The 15709-nt window shown below is 38.9% G+C and overlaps 1 protein-coding gene across 7 annotated transcripts in view; it reads left to right on the top strand.

The window, feature by feature from the left end:
* Positions 1 to 8558: 8558 nt before the first annotated feature.
* Positions 8559 to 15709, top strand: part of LOC131217255 (calcium-transporting ATPase 5, plasma membrane-type-like) — a 54839-nt gene continuing 47688 nt past the window's right edge. For 3 of the 7 annotated variants that reach the window (XM_058212119.1, XM_058212120.1, XM_058212116.1), the window contains exon 1: positions 8560 to 8715. The gene's annotated coding sequence lies outside the window, so the exon portion shown is untranslated. Of the gene's footprint in view, positions 8716 to 15709 lie in introns of all 7 variants that reach the window. The other 4 variants (XM_058212122.1, XM_058212118.1, XM_058212117.1 and 1 more) reach the window with 3 other exon arrangements.

The following is a 15709-nucleotide window of genomic DNA, read 5'->3' as shown; positions in this document are numbered from 1 at the left end:
AAAAAAAGGGTATTTGTTTTATATTAGTACTTTCCTTGCCACTGGTCAACACTTCATTAAGGCATTTCACCAAACACTTAGTGAGCAATATCAATATCAGAGTAACCAAGTCACCAAATTGGTTTGCTTTGAGTAAAGGTTCAATCTGAGTCAAGCCGAGTGCCCAAGCAAGCTCAAACTTAGTTTACACCCTAATCCATAGCTCAAGTGGTAGACCGAGTGAACGCATATATCATTTAACATTGACATCTTGGTATCAATCTCTAGTGGGGGTGGCTAACAGTGAAGTGTGAAGTGACAATGGGGTGTACTAACAAGCAAACAAATAATTAAAAAAAAAAAACTTAGTAATTGGTTTGAAATTTTTTCGAGCTAAAAAAATCAGCTCAACTCGGTTTGAAATTTCGAACCGAGTCAAATCAAGTTTTTTCAAGTCAAGTCGAGCGAGCTAACCGAGTTAACTCGGTTCGTGTACAGCCCTTGGAGTAACTTTCAAATATACTCCGCAGCTCATTTCTAATAGCTCATGTGCCACAACCAAACTCTGCCCTGTCGTCGCAGCACCCTTCGCTACTCGATGTTTGACACGCGTGCCGCGGTAGGTGACTTACTTAAAACTGACCTGCCTAATGACTTCCCCTTTAACCGACATTACATACACGCTTTGCGAAAGGAAAATCACAACAGGGAAGTCAAAGCAGACTGGAATAGTCTACAACTGTTTTAGCCATTGCTTACAGTACTCAAGATACGTGGGGCTTAGCAAGTATGTACGGCATCTACTCCGTCCATAAGTTGAGAAACCTTATGTTCATCTTAAATCCAAAAGATCAACCCTATAGAAACTTCAGATGGTCCACACCACTGGGATCAAAGTAAAAGATTGCGCCTACATTCAACACCGCGGTGTGGTCTACCTGAATTTTGGATCAGATTAATGTATTTATTTTCCCTTTATTCACACCATGTTGGCCCACAAACAAAGCAATAGTTGTTATCCCATATCTATAGTTCTCCATGGGTTGGTCCACTTGAGTTTTGGATCCAGCTTTTTTTTTTTTGGTCCCCACAGAGTATTATTAAAAGGAGCACATGATGAACGGAATGGATGGCCCATAGATAACATGGTGGGCCTAAATAGCTGTAATTGTTGGACGGGATTCCGATCCAATCATGGTCGTGCTTTCCAGATCACGTTAATGAGCGCGGATTAGGTGTGGTAGGGATAACAGCTTGGTGGGTGAGGCCCACTTTGATGTTATGTGATGCCGTCCATCCGTCGACCACTCCACAACAAAACAGTCGATTGAATGCTGAACGTTAAAAACTTCTTAGGGTACTATAATATTTATTTGCCATCCAACCTGTTTATAACATCACAAAGACATGGATGAAGGTAAAACACAAATAACAACTTGATCCAAAACTTTTGTGCCTTCGATCCCCACTGTGTCGTCTATTTGAGATTTGGATTGTTTCATTTTCAGGTTCATGTCAATCTGTCAAAACGGGACGCAGATTGCGTCCTGCCAATGTCTCTAGCCCCTAACGCGCAGTTCTGCGGGTGGGCCCACCGTGATGTATCTATTTATCGGTGCTGTCTATCATTTTTTTTCAGATCATTTAAAGGCATGAACACGAAAATGAGTTAGATCTAACGCTCAATTGGACCACACAAGAAAATAAGCTTGGGTGCATTAAATGCAGGAGTAATCTGGTCCATTTAAGTGTGGATCTACTTCATTTTTGTGTTTATGCCTTAAAATAATATGAGAAAAGAGATGGACGGCATGGATAAAAAGATACGTCAAGGTGGGCCCACTCACAGAACTGCCGAACGGGGCTAGAGAAGTGCGGGCGCAGCGGCAATCCGCGTCCGGCAAAATGGATGGACGGCTAAGTTACTCTATATCACTTAATCTGCGTCCCGCCTCACCAACTTTTCCTGCCTGTTCTTTAAGGGGGGAGTGGACTAGGTCTTGAATCCAGATCCTCTGCTTGCCCCCAACGAGTAAAAATCTATTTGTGGCAATGTGATTAGGCCCATCATCACATTCTGCATTTCATGCGGAAATGCTGAATATATATATATATATATCTGTTTGTGGCAATGGATCCCAACACGGGTATCATCCTGATGGTGGAGTCCACCTTGATGTATGTGTTGAATATCCACAGGGTCCATCAATTTTTCCGGCTCATTTTAGAGTAGGGATCTAAAAACAAAGCAGATTCAAATCTCATGTGGACCAGTTAATAGGGAATGAATGCCCACAATTTAAAAAAATTCCTTGGCGCTATAAAAGTTACGGATCAACCTAATATTTACATTTTCCTTTCATCCAGTAATACAAGATTTTATCAATTGGCAAATAAACATTAGGGTGGGCCTTAGAGTTTTCAATGGCAGGTGTTCAATAACCATTGTTTCATGTGGTGCAGTTCTTCACTTGAGATTTGAATTTACTTCATTGTTTAAACCATGCCTTAAAATGAACTGCAAAACTTTAATGGATGGTATGGGTATACAACACATAGATTAAGGGGAGCCCATGGTCACTTATTAACTCAGAAGTAGATTAGATGCTATTCAGGTAACAACTTAGTAGGTGTTACCCTTATTATGGGGGGCCCACCTTGATGTATTTGTTGTATATCCATATTGTCCATGTATTTTTTCATCTCATTTTAGTAGGTAATCCCAAACCTTAAAGAAAATCTAAATCTTAGGTAGACCCTACCACTAAAAATAGTGATGAATGACCTTTAAAAACTTCATGTGAGCCACAAAGTTTTAGATTAAGCCGATCATAGTAATTTCCCTTCGTCCAGATCTTTGTAATTTCCCTTCATCCAGGTCTTCCTCCTTGACATTATCAACAATGTCAGGAGGTTGGATTTCAAATAAACATTACCAAAACCTTACTATGAACCTTTTGAATTTTTTAATGGCGAGGCATTCAATCACTATTATTTCTTGTGGTGTACCTCATCCTAAAATGCACTGGAGAAACGGGTGGATGGCATGTGTATACAACAAATCATTAATGTGGGTCTCATAGTAAGTATCACTAATTGAGTATGGAGACTTCGTTCCCAAGTTTTTGGGTGTGAACCCAACAAAATGCACATGGGTGAGTTTTCATATACTCGCACAGTTCGGTTAATATTCACATATGATCAATAATCAGAGTAACTTTAAATTAGCAGCATCAAATCTTAAGCAGAGATAATTAAACCCATAAATATACGGCTAGTATTTTAAATGTACAACTCCAAAAGTAGTGTTTGCCTAGATGGGCTCAACGCAAACCACAATAAACATTTAAAAATACAACTAATGGAGTCTACCGAGCTAGGAACTCCAAAGTACCAATTCTAAAATTGTACAAAAATGAGAAAAACGAGGCACTTCACCCAAGCCTGCCCATCCGACAACTAAAAGTATGTAGTACTATCAACATGGTAATCTGTCTCGTCTAATGTGTCGATCTTGGTGGTACCCGCATCAGTAATAGCATCTGGTTGATATTTTAAAATATCGTCCCAAGTGAGAGTGAATAGTTAACTCAGTGGTTCCATTAGTTCTAAGTTATATATGTTATCAACTCAATCAGAGCATGTAATAATAAAGAAGGTAAACAATCAATTCATAAAAACTCTTGTTAAATGCATGTATATAATTGTGAAGTGATGCATGCCCTTACAATCCAACACTCCCTCACAAGCAACTTCAACACCTATTTTGTAAATGTCCATTTGTTCATTATACTATTGCTTCCAATCAATAAGACTCAATGGGAGGTGTACAGGTCAATTTAGGCCATGTGATCAATATCCCACTAAGCGATTTATGTTTGGACACAACCATTCGATGACCAGACGTGTCGATCAACTAGGAAAGACTTAACTCAAATCAGCGGTCATCGAGCGTCGATCAAGTCTATAACTATACGAATGTGAGCATGATAATAATATCGATCGGTGCCCTAAATTCGGTAGTCATTTAACGGTCCGAAATTATCAATTTTGGTAAATACAAGATATAGAGAAATAACTTAAGTTCTTGATTAATTTTATGAATATTCACACATCTTATGCAGTAGCTTTGTGAGTCCAAGTTGAATGATTGAAGACATGATCTTGGCTCGATATTGACATCAAATCCAATAAGACAAACGTCTTTCTATAGTCTTGGGTTTAGTGGCCTACTAACGAGCGGTATAGAGATTGTTTGGATAATCTATTATTTCTAAAATGAATTGGGTAGCAAGATTTCTTATGCACGATAAGTAAGGTTTAGATTAGCTAAGTTCATAGCGGGACTTATTCACAATTAGTGAAAATAACAATCCAATCATAATCACCATAAACCATTAGTTTTTATGGTAAAAGAGTAACTGTGTCAATTTAGTTTGGTAATCAAGATTTGATTCTTAGCTGTCTCGGCTTTAGGTAGATATTTATTTATTTATGACTATCTTGGTTAGTCGGTAATAGATCAGCTGAATTTGGGTCCTAGATAAATAAATCACGAGGATAAATTTGATATTTAAGTAATCGGATGAATTCATTAGCTTTATCGACGAATTTGAAGATTTTTGAAATCCCAATAGTAAAAATCCAGAATGTTGTTATTACCCAACACCTAATCAGCTCCCTTCTACTCCCCATTAACACCTAATCCACTAAGGGGGTGTTTGGCGCATGGCATTGGGAAGGATTAGGTGGGATGGGATTCAAAAAACGCAATTATTACACATGGCAGGGATTGTCCCCTATTACCATGGGATAAGCTTAATTTTATGTTATATTTGTAATACAGTGGTACATTGAATGGATATACCCACCATCATTTGAAACTATTGAAAATAACACGTGTTATATCCAAACGGTTCATCTGTTTTGTAACCTCATTTTATGGCATGTGCCTAAAAATCAGGCAGATCCAAAACTTATGTGGCCCCAAAGAAGTTTTCAACGGTAGGTATTCAATCCCTGCTACTTTCTATGGTGGGGTCCACTTGAGCTTTAAATCTACCTAATTTTTTGGCCCATGCTCTAAAATGATCTCGAAAAATAGGTGGACGGTGTGGATATAGCCCACACATTATGGTGGGACCTACGCAACTTGCTAAGTGGAATTGGCACGAGACCTGATGCAATTCCATCTAATCTAATTCCAAGTTTTTCCATTCTTCCCAAACATTGAGTGGAATAGGCACGGGACCAAATGCAATTCCATCCCACCTAAGCCCATCTAATACCATGCGCTAAAAGCCCCCTAACGGAAGTGGAGAGTTACTTAGTACTCTAGGTGGGTGAGTACGGCACTTATACACAAGTGCTTAGAAATGGCATACATTAACTAAATTGTCGACCTTCCATTCTTGAACACATATTTGTTGGAATGGAAGGTCCAACAAATTGTCAACCTTCCATTCCTACCACTTATTTGTCAGAAATGGAATGGATGTTTTTCCACTCCAACCGTCCGTTAAATGTCCACCAAACTTAGATTATCAAATCTGAATTCTTGTATGATAAGTATGCAATTTCTCATTAATTTTTAGGCATGCCGCTATCCATCACACTCTACCAGATGGGCAACACCGTGCTGAGGCTTTTGACATGATGTTATGTTTTTGTAGGGTACGGTGTCCCCCACTAGATGCGGGGCCTCTTCAACCCTAAGTTGCCTCTTAGATGATGATATGAGCCATTTCCCTCTATATTTTATGCGACATGGGTCGCCATAAAAGAACAGTTTTTTTTTTACCATATGAAAGTGAATGTGGAACATTCATTTTTTTTTTTTAAAGGGCTTGTATTAAAATTCAACATTTAAAGGTTAGGATCATCCCTAGCTTGTACATGCTAGTAATGAGAACATGAACGGTTTAGATCAATCTAAGAAAGCAATTTAGGGGAACAAGCCACCTTATAATGCTATAGTTGGGAGCTGGTTAGAGAAGTCTAGGAGAATGAAATCCCTTAGGGCGTGTTTGGATGTCAGGCCCATAATGTAATGTATCGTATATGTCAATGAAATACATCCTTGAAATCGACGCTATCCAAACACCGCCATGTGGTACGCTGGCGACTCGAGTACGTCGCCAGCCCAATTTCTCGAAACAACACTTCTTGTAAAACACTGTTACAATGCAGGTGTCTGTGTAGTGCAATGAAAGCACTGCACCACCATAGCAGACGAGAGTTTTAAGATAAAAAATTAAAAAATCCCAAGATTGCAAGATCGAGATTTTCATCTAAAGCATATTTCCGAAAGGAGAGCCTCTAGTTTCGAAGCTCTCCACCTTCTCTCAATACATAGTATTCCCAGGCGCTATGCTTGCCTCCCTTTATTACTGCCCCAAAGACCATCCCAACAAGAAGAAGATTTCCTCTTCCTCTGCCTAACTTCTTCCTCTAGCCTTCTCATCCTTTCCAGGTTTTTATCTCTTCCTCCACCTAGGGTTTCTTTCGACGAACACCTGATAAGCACTACTAGTTTTTGGAACCGTTGATCCGGTGGCCCACCGTGTGGATGAGCCACAGGTTAAAAAAATCACATCCGCTCATTGAATGTGGACCGCTGCTCCAACTGTTATCGATGTGGTGGGCCACGAGATAGCCTTCCGATTGCCAGGCCAATTTGCAACCCGCGTGCCAGGAGGAAGGAACTGCATATTAGCATTCCTCTTTGATGGATGATGTTGAAGGTAGGTTTGCTCATTCAGCTCACAGATCGACAAGAGGGGCACATGTGCCAGATCAGAATTCCCCTTTGCCATTCTCACTATGTAGATGCCCTATTGAAGGAAACATGCTCTTCTCATCACCAGGTGAATGAACGTTAATTTCATACCTATTTGATGCTTGGGAAGCAGTGCGGCTGATGAACACTCCATTCCCAAATACTGATTTCGAAAACCATGGTCTCCTGTGATTACAAGTGCACTCTTATCCAAACATTGTGAGTAGTTTGCAATTTACAGACGCCTTACCGCTGCAAGACCACTAATACCTTGATGGGACAGTTTTATTTCCCTCTACAATACTATATGCAAATCCAAACACACCCTTATAATACTTGAAAGCATTCCGAAATCCACCATATTGCATATGTAAAATCCACTCTTTCCATTAGGTCAGAACCATTATTTTAACCATATGTATAAAAGATAAGCCCTTTTAGAAACTCATATATGCCACACCAATGAAATGATGTAAAATTGCTCTAGAAATTTGTTAAGTTTAACTAATGTGGTCATCTAAGTTTTTTTTTATCATGTTAATTTTTTATTTTTTTTGCCATGAAATTAGTTTTTTCTCCTATTTTGTTTTTTTTATTTTTATTTTATTACTAACCAAAGGTAAAAGGCCTCAGAATTACATCACAGAAAAATAATAACTCACATCCAAACAAGAAAGAAAGCCTTTATCTCATGCCATGGAGAAAAGCCCACACTCCCATTTTAGAGAAAAAAGAAAAACCCACACGTTTGGCCAAAAAATTAGGTGTGCCCCTTAATCCCAATGGGAAGAACCTGATCAATGGGTCAGGTGATGTATAAACAACAGGTTAAACCCAACATTTCATTTGGAATGTTTCTATGTTGATGTAGAGTCGGTCGCTGAGAATTTCATGGCCAAGATGGACCAAAGCAGGCTCGATTGGAGGCGGAAGTAATTTGGATTGTCAGAACCTTAAGACAAGCATATCTCGTAAATCAAAATAAGTTATTCGACGTACCACATATGATTTTGGGTATAAAAAGCTACTTTAGCTAACCAACCCTGCTATGCCGGGTTGCATATGACGAATTTGTGAGATTCCATCAGATCGATCGTTGAAAACCCTTTTTATCTCTTTCTTACTATTTATAGTAAGTTTTAGTTCGATCATAACTTTTGATCCATTGAGTTTTAGGAGTTGTGTCCAACATGAACAAGGCTTAGAAATTAGAAGAATAACATGGTTAAGCCAAATAGGACACTATTTTTTTGCCAAAAACAATGAAGTGTAGTGGAAATCATGACCATCTATGAATAGTAAAGTAAGTCACAATTTTACAGAGTTTGAGTTGAGTTTAATCTTGAAACTTCTTCCCATGGTTCGTATCACTATTTAAGGGATTGTAAACTCATTTTTTAAAAAAAATATATATAAATCAATTTATTTTAAAATTATTAGAATTTATTTCTATTTTCTATCTCTCCTCGTGTATTTGAAGAATCTTTATGAAGAGTTCAGAGAAGGTCCATGGATTTGGAGTAATTATTCCCCAAAGAAGATAGTGCTCGACCTAATCGCATCCATCCCTGCGTCATATGCCCTCCATTGTTTCGTTTGGTGTGACCCACTTGAGTTATGGGTCAGGCTGGATTTTGGTGTCTAGGCCTAACAACAGATGTCACATCTAATGGACCGGTTGGATGACACCCACACATCATCAACATAACATATGGTACTTTTCATGATCATTCATTGGGCATCTTCACACAACTTTTGTCCCGCCCTGTCGGTGCAAGTATCTATATAAGCAACCCTTTCTTCCTTTCTTCAATCCTATCTCTTATTTCTTTATTATAATTGGAAAAGAGTACAGAGAAAAAGTAAAGATGACTAAACAAAGGCTGTAGATCTCTCTCGAAGACGGTGGAATAACGGAAGCCAGCAACACAAGTCTATACTCGGGAGAAAATCAGGAGGTTAGTAAAATCTCACTCTATATATATATCTGATAACTGACATTAAACTGTCCAATCTTATTGTATATTAGAAAGACACATCTTTTGATTTCTTCGTTGGAAATCTTCATATAGAGATTACAAAGCATGTAGAGGCTTTCAGTTTATACAAGGAGACACCATGGTTTAGATATCCAATCCACCATGGTTCGTTTAGCCTACCTTGCAGCATATGTTGCCAACAACTGGGGCCCACATGCTAAGATGGTCCAGTCGTTTTGGGCCATTAATATTTTCTTTGCTATATAAATAAGTTTCAGAGATTATTCCAGCCTTTGGTTTTTCGAGTTGAATGATTGTAGTTGAAATTCTTCTTTTGGGTGATCTAAATTCATTTATTATAGATAGAGATGGTTGTAATAACCGCCTGAATAGCTGTCTCCTGAATATGGATGGTTTGAATCTTCTGATTATCAGATATCTTAGCATGTGGGCCCTAATAGGTGGTGACAGACGTTGGATCTTTAGTTTCCAGAGTAGGAAAACATGCTTGTGAAATATTTGGGTTTTTATTGATCAAATGGTAATGGTAGCCGTATTTCTTTGGTAGTCACTGGATTTTTATTTATTTATTATAAAGTTAGGAAGATGGAACAATGGACGCGGACAGGATGATGTTGTCCACACCGACCTCAGCGGTGGTGTGGTGATGTGTTGGGTGCTGTGGGCCCACCTTGATGTCTTTGTTTGGAGTGCAGAAGATCTGGAAACGGATTGGCTACTCCCCCTGCCACCTGCCAATGACTGGTGGTTGGTGCTCTGTGAGCCCCACCATGATGTATATGTTTCATCCATTCCGTCCATCTATTTTTATAAATCGTTTTACAGTATGAGACCAAAAATTAGGTATATCCTAATCTCAAGTGGAGCACATCATAGGAAACAGTGTTGAATGAACCTGGACCATTAAAAACTTTTGGGGGGCCATAAAAGTTTTGGATCAAGCTGATCTTTGTTTTTTCCCTTCATCTAGGTCTGTATGATCTAATCAACAGATTGGATGTCAAATAAACAGTACAGTGGGCCTTAGGAGGATTTTAATAGTGGATATCCAATCACTATTGTTTTCTTGTGGTGTGGTCCAACCGAGGTTTATGTCCCTCTCATTTTTGGGATAAATCCTAAATTGATCTGTAAAAATGGATGAACGGCATGGATGAAACATATACATCACGAAGGGGCCCACAGAGCACCGACCATCAGCCACCGTGCTAGTGGCAGGGGGAGTAGCCAATCCGTTTCCAAATCTTCTGTGTTGAACGCACAGGCAATTTCAGTGCCGTCACTTCTCATTGGTCCACGTCATTTCCATTGAGATTATAAAATTTGTGGATTACTCATCCAAGGAATGGGTTGCAATTTCTTAGCCGTCACTTCTCATTGGTCCACGTCATTTCCAATGAGATTATAAAATTTGTGGATTATTCATCTAAGGAATGGGTTGTGTACTAGAACACAACTTTTAATGTGTAGAACTTTTTTGACCCACCGTGATTTTTGTATTAGATCCATGCCGCTCAATTTTCAGATCGTTCTATAGCATGATTTCAAAATTGAGGCACATCAAAAGCTTAAGTGGGCCACACCATAGAAAGCAGTGGGGATTGGATGAACTAATGTAGAAAATCTCTTAGGGCCAAGGCCAACCGTGAGACTTATTTTCCATCTAAGCTGTTCATAACGTCACACATACCTGGATAGAGGTACAACAAAAAATATCAGCCAGATTAGAGCCTTCTGTAATCCCAAAAAGATTTCAACGGTAGAATAATTGCTATATTTACTATAGTATGGTCAACTTGAAATTTTGGTCTACCTTGTTTTTGGACTCATATCTTAGAATGGTATGAAAAAAATAGATGGACCATGTCGGTCTAATAAAAACATCATCTTTGGGCCCACATAAATTTTACACGTCTAGAAATTCACTTGCTGCTCGGTGTGTCGTGCTGCACATTCGAGGGATCGAAGAAAATTGAAAGCGTTGGCATGTGAAACTTATGTGGGCTCATCATGATGTATGTATCAGATCCACACTGTCCATTCATTTTTCCACACCATTTTAGGGTATGAGACTAAAAAATAGCAGATCCAAAGCTTAAGTTGGCCACGTCATAGGAAAACGTGAGAATTGGACGTCTACCGTAGAAAACCGAGTATGTTTCTGGTTATGCATAGGGGTACATGCAAATGTGCCATTTTATATACACACATTAATAGGTGGAAAAAATTCATATATGAAAGCCAAATCCCTTCAAATTGGCTGTTGATGTGGCTGCTCCTTGTTTTGCTCTCTCTCTCTCTCTCTCTCTCTCTCTCTCTCTCTCTCTCTCTTTTCTTTTTTTTTTCTTTTTTTATTTTTTGTGCTTTAATTTTGTTATTTTTCTAGTTTAAAAAGTTGTATATTTTCTCTTCCTTTTCATGATTGGTAGTGTTTGATTGAGGTTGGTGTTAAGGTAAACTATTAAAAAAAAATAATAAGATTGGATTGATACTAGTATACACAAGTATCCGCAGTAGATCATATGATTTTGAGCCATGACACAGCTGGGTTTTGCATGAATTTCCTTGGTTGCTTTGCACATGGTTTCTTTCCCTTTTAAGATTCTTTTATTTATTTTTTGAGGAATAAAGAACTTTATTATTATTATTATTATTATTATTATAATATATGTGTCTATAGTTTAGGAACTTGGACTTTAAGTCCAAAAGGTATGGCTTAAAACTCAAGTGTCATTCCGGCTTCGTGGAACTTGGACATGGATTCTAGTTCCCTGGAAGAGAGTTTGGTAGAATGGCCACTTGTGCTTTTGTGAGAGAACTCATTGAGGAATTTTTGTGAGCTTATTTTAAAATTTTGAAAAATTTTGATGAAGCATATTCATTACAACTTGAGAAAAACTCGACTGGATCACTACTACTGAAAAATAAAATCTTACTTGGCTTGGAGCAAATTAAACCTAACTTTATAAAACTCTAAAGAAAATGAAACTCAACTTGACTCACCGGAACTTGACAATATTTAAGGGATGCTTGGCATATCTATAAATAAGATCTTATTTGCTCATATCTACAATTTTTTATTTTTTTTTTCAAAATAAATTATTTGATATATAATCGTGTTACATTTACTAGTTTACAAGTAAGAGGTTTTTACCTCTTAATTCTTTAGGTATGGGGGAGCATTTTTTTGTTTTCGGTTTTTTTATTTTTTAACAGGTTTTTTTCCAAAGCAGTGGGATATTTTTGGGCTTTTTGGAAACAATTTATCCCTATACTTTAAAACAAAACAAAAAATAAAAATAAAAATTCATATTACCTTCTATTCTCTTTGCAATCTCTCTCATTACATTGAAGGTAAGCCCACCCACATAGCGAACAACCTACAGGCCCACATGCTGAATGAACCATAATGAAGACGTGGGTCATACCTATAGATGGTCTACATCAAAGTTGGGACCCACATGATAGATGGTGGACATGGAAGGTTGGCCCACATGATGGACGATTGACATTAATTAAAGGTGGCCCCATATGATGAATGACCCATGTTGAAGGTGGGCCACAAATGATATATGATCCACATCAAAGGTGGGACCCACATGATGGATGGTGGACATCGAAGGCAGGCCCACACAATGGATGATTGACATAGAAGGTGGGACCCACATGATAAAACAAGTTATATGAAGGTGGGCTATATACGGTAGATGGTCCGCATCGAAGATGGGACCCACATGGTGGATGATGGACATGAAGGTGGGCCCATATGATGGAGGGTTGAGATTGAAGGTGGGCCCACGTGATGAATGACCAATACCCACGCGATGAATGACCAATACTGAAGGTGGGGCCCACATGATAGATGGTCCACATCAAAAGTGGGCTTACATAATGGACGGTTCACTCCAAATGTGGGCCCCACATGATGGATGGCCTACATTAAAGTTTGACCTTGCATAATAAACAATCCATAACAAGTGGGACCACTTGATAAACTGTCCAAATCAAAGGTCTCACATGATGGACGACTCATATCCAAGGTGGCCCAACATGATCAATGGTCCACATCAAAAGTGAGTCCCACAAAATGGACGGTTGACATCAAAAGTGAGCCCCACATGGAAGGCCCACATCACACCCACATGATGGATGGTCCACATCAAAGGTGGGCCAATGAATGGTGGACATCAAAGGTGGGCCCACATGATGGATGACCCACATTGAAGGTGGGTCCCACCTTTTGTCCCCCATTTCTCTTGGTTGAATAATTTTTGCTATTTAGTGAACAGCTAGAAAAGTGAACAATTTAAAAATGACAGCAACTATTATTAAATAAATGCTCTTATTTGAATATTTTACTAAACATATTTATTTCAAATAATATCTTTTCAGGTTTATATATATATATATATATGTTTTTGTACCAAACTAAACCTATTGTAAAAGAACAAAAAGTCTTAATTCTTTAGCTCTTATTAGATTTAGATACGAGCTGCCAAACAATCCCTTAAATTATTTAAATATTAAATATTATTAAAAAGATCAAATAAAGACTTCAAGAGACTCGTTCTAGTAACTCGAGCTTTCCAGTCAAAGTCCGGTCCATCAAGTTTTTAAACTATGGGTTTAAGCACACAAACTCCAGAAGATATATCACGGAACCTTGACTTCTTAAATGAGTTCCGCATGACTTACATATAGGGGTGTACATCGAGTTGAACCGAGTTGAGCCGGCCTCAGCTCGAGTTGGCTCAGCCACTAGCTGACCTCAGCTCGAACTCGGCTCGGCTCGGTCCTCAAGCTTGACTGGCCAGCTCCGCTCGGTTCGGTCAACAGCTTGGACAGTTCAATCCGAGTTCGCATGTGCAGCATTTTCACAAACACATGGACTGCACCTTCAAAATCTCACTGTATTTAAGAGAGCAGCAATGGTTTTACGGGTATTTTATCAAACACCTTCTAAGCAATATAAAAATCAAGAAAAAAGGGTATTGGTTTCATATACATACCTTCCTTGCCACCAGCCACACTTCGTTGGGTCATTTCATCAAACACTTGGTAAGCAACATCAATATCAAAGTAATTGAGTCACTGAACTGGTTCGATTCGAGCTAGGTTCAATCCGAGTCAAATCAAGCTGGGGCCAGCTCGAACTTATTTTCGAGCTCGAAAAATCAGCTTGACTTGGACCGAGTTGAATCGAGCTTTTTCAACTCGAGTGGAGCGAGCTAACCGAGCTAGCTCGGTTAGTGTACACCTCTACTTACATATGACTATTAACATTTCCATAGAACAAGCAGATATATGATACGGAGTACTAAATGCCTGTCCACACATATATTATTATTATTTAGGTAAGCTGGAATTGAATCTCATGCCTCAATATTGAGACATATGCTGTCTAACATTGAGCTATGGGTTCAAAACCAAAGCTATTAATAAAGAAAATGCTGTCCGCGTCGGCGCGTTGAATTTAAGACTTAGAATCCATGGTTTTTGGTGTCGCTAAAAAGAATAAACAGAAGGAAAAATAAGCCCATAAAGGAGCCAATTTGATTATATTGTTCTGATGCTCCATCACTTAAAGAATATTTTCACATATGCCTTTCTTGCAATGGAAATATTATTGAGATGCCTTTCTCCCACTTACCATCTACTACACATGCAAGGAAAGACTGATAACATGGTACTCTCCCAGCATTTTTATTTTTATTTTTATTTTTAAAGCTTACAATAGAAGTGTTGCTTTAGGTACAACGCGATGTGGGGTGCCCACAGCGTTGTGTGCATGACATGCAATCCATACATCGTGTGCATTCCCTCGTATTCTCTCTGGCGTTCAAAAATCTGGTTGATCCAAAATGGAGGTGGGCCACATCATATAAAATCATTCATAAAACTTCTAAACTCGCATGGTATGGCCCACTTGAGTATTGTTATGGCCAGACTTTTGTAGTGTCCATTCATCCGTGGGGTGCATCTTCATGAATGGATTGGATGGCATGTACAAAACATGGTGGGCCAACAACACATCCGGAAGTTTTTAATGGTAGGCGTCCATATCCCACCTGCTCCCTTGTGGTGTCACTGCCTGAGTTTTGGATAACTTGATTCTTGGGTGCGAGAGAAAATGTGAGGGGTCACACCTGATGGGACGGATTGGATTTCATGCAAACATGATAGTGGGCCCCATTTACAACGCAGTGGGATAAGATGTCCACTTTGCAAAGCTTTGCAGTGGATCGGGCTAGAAAAAACGTTGTGTTCAGATGTACACATATTCAAGGAATGTACCAACGATATGGATGCTAGCATACTCCATCTTTTTTCATCACCATCATCATCTAAATCTTATTCTATTCTATCTGATTATAGTCGGCTTCATGAATCCGGATCCGCAATCTACTTCATCAAGTGCTATAATTTCAGTTAGATCTTAAGTTATCAAGTCTTTTCGTAGCACTTTCAGACCATCCATTAGTTAGACCATAGGTCATCACCATGTGAATGGAGTAAAATCTATGGAGGGTATTGTGGATGTGTGTGTCTTATCCATGCGGTCCATCCATTTATTTTTCCAACTCATTTTAGGGCTTAAGCCCAAAATTGAAGTATATCCAAAACTCAAGTGGACCGGAATGGTGGGGATAATGGTATCCACCATTGGAATCTTCCTAGCGCCCACGGTGATGTTTATTTGTCATCCAATCTGTCCATAAGGTCATACATAGGGGTGTACACGAACCAAGCTAGCTCGGTTAGCTCGCTCGACTCCACTCGAAAAAGCTCAATTCAACTAGGTTTGAAGCTGAGTTCGAGTTGAGTCGAGCTGATTTTCTGAGCTCGAAAATGAGTTCGAGCCGAGTTCGATCAGGCCCCAGCTCGACTCAACTCGGATCAAATCCAGCTTAAATCGAACCAGTTCGATGACTTGGTTACTTTGCCATTAATG

The sequence above is a fragment of the Magnolia sinica genome, chromosome 10 (assembly GCF_029962835.1).
Source record: "Magnolia sinica isolate HGM2019 chromosome 10, MsV1, whole genome shotgun sequence".
Classification (NCBI taxonomy): domain Eukaryota; kingdom Viridiplantae; phylum Streptophyta; class Magnoliopsida; order Magnoliales; family Magnoliaceae; genus Magnolia; species Magnolia sinica.
This window is presented reverse-complemented; position numbering and strand designations above follow the sequence as displayed.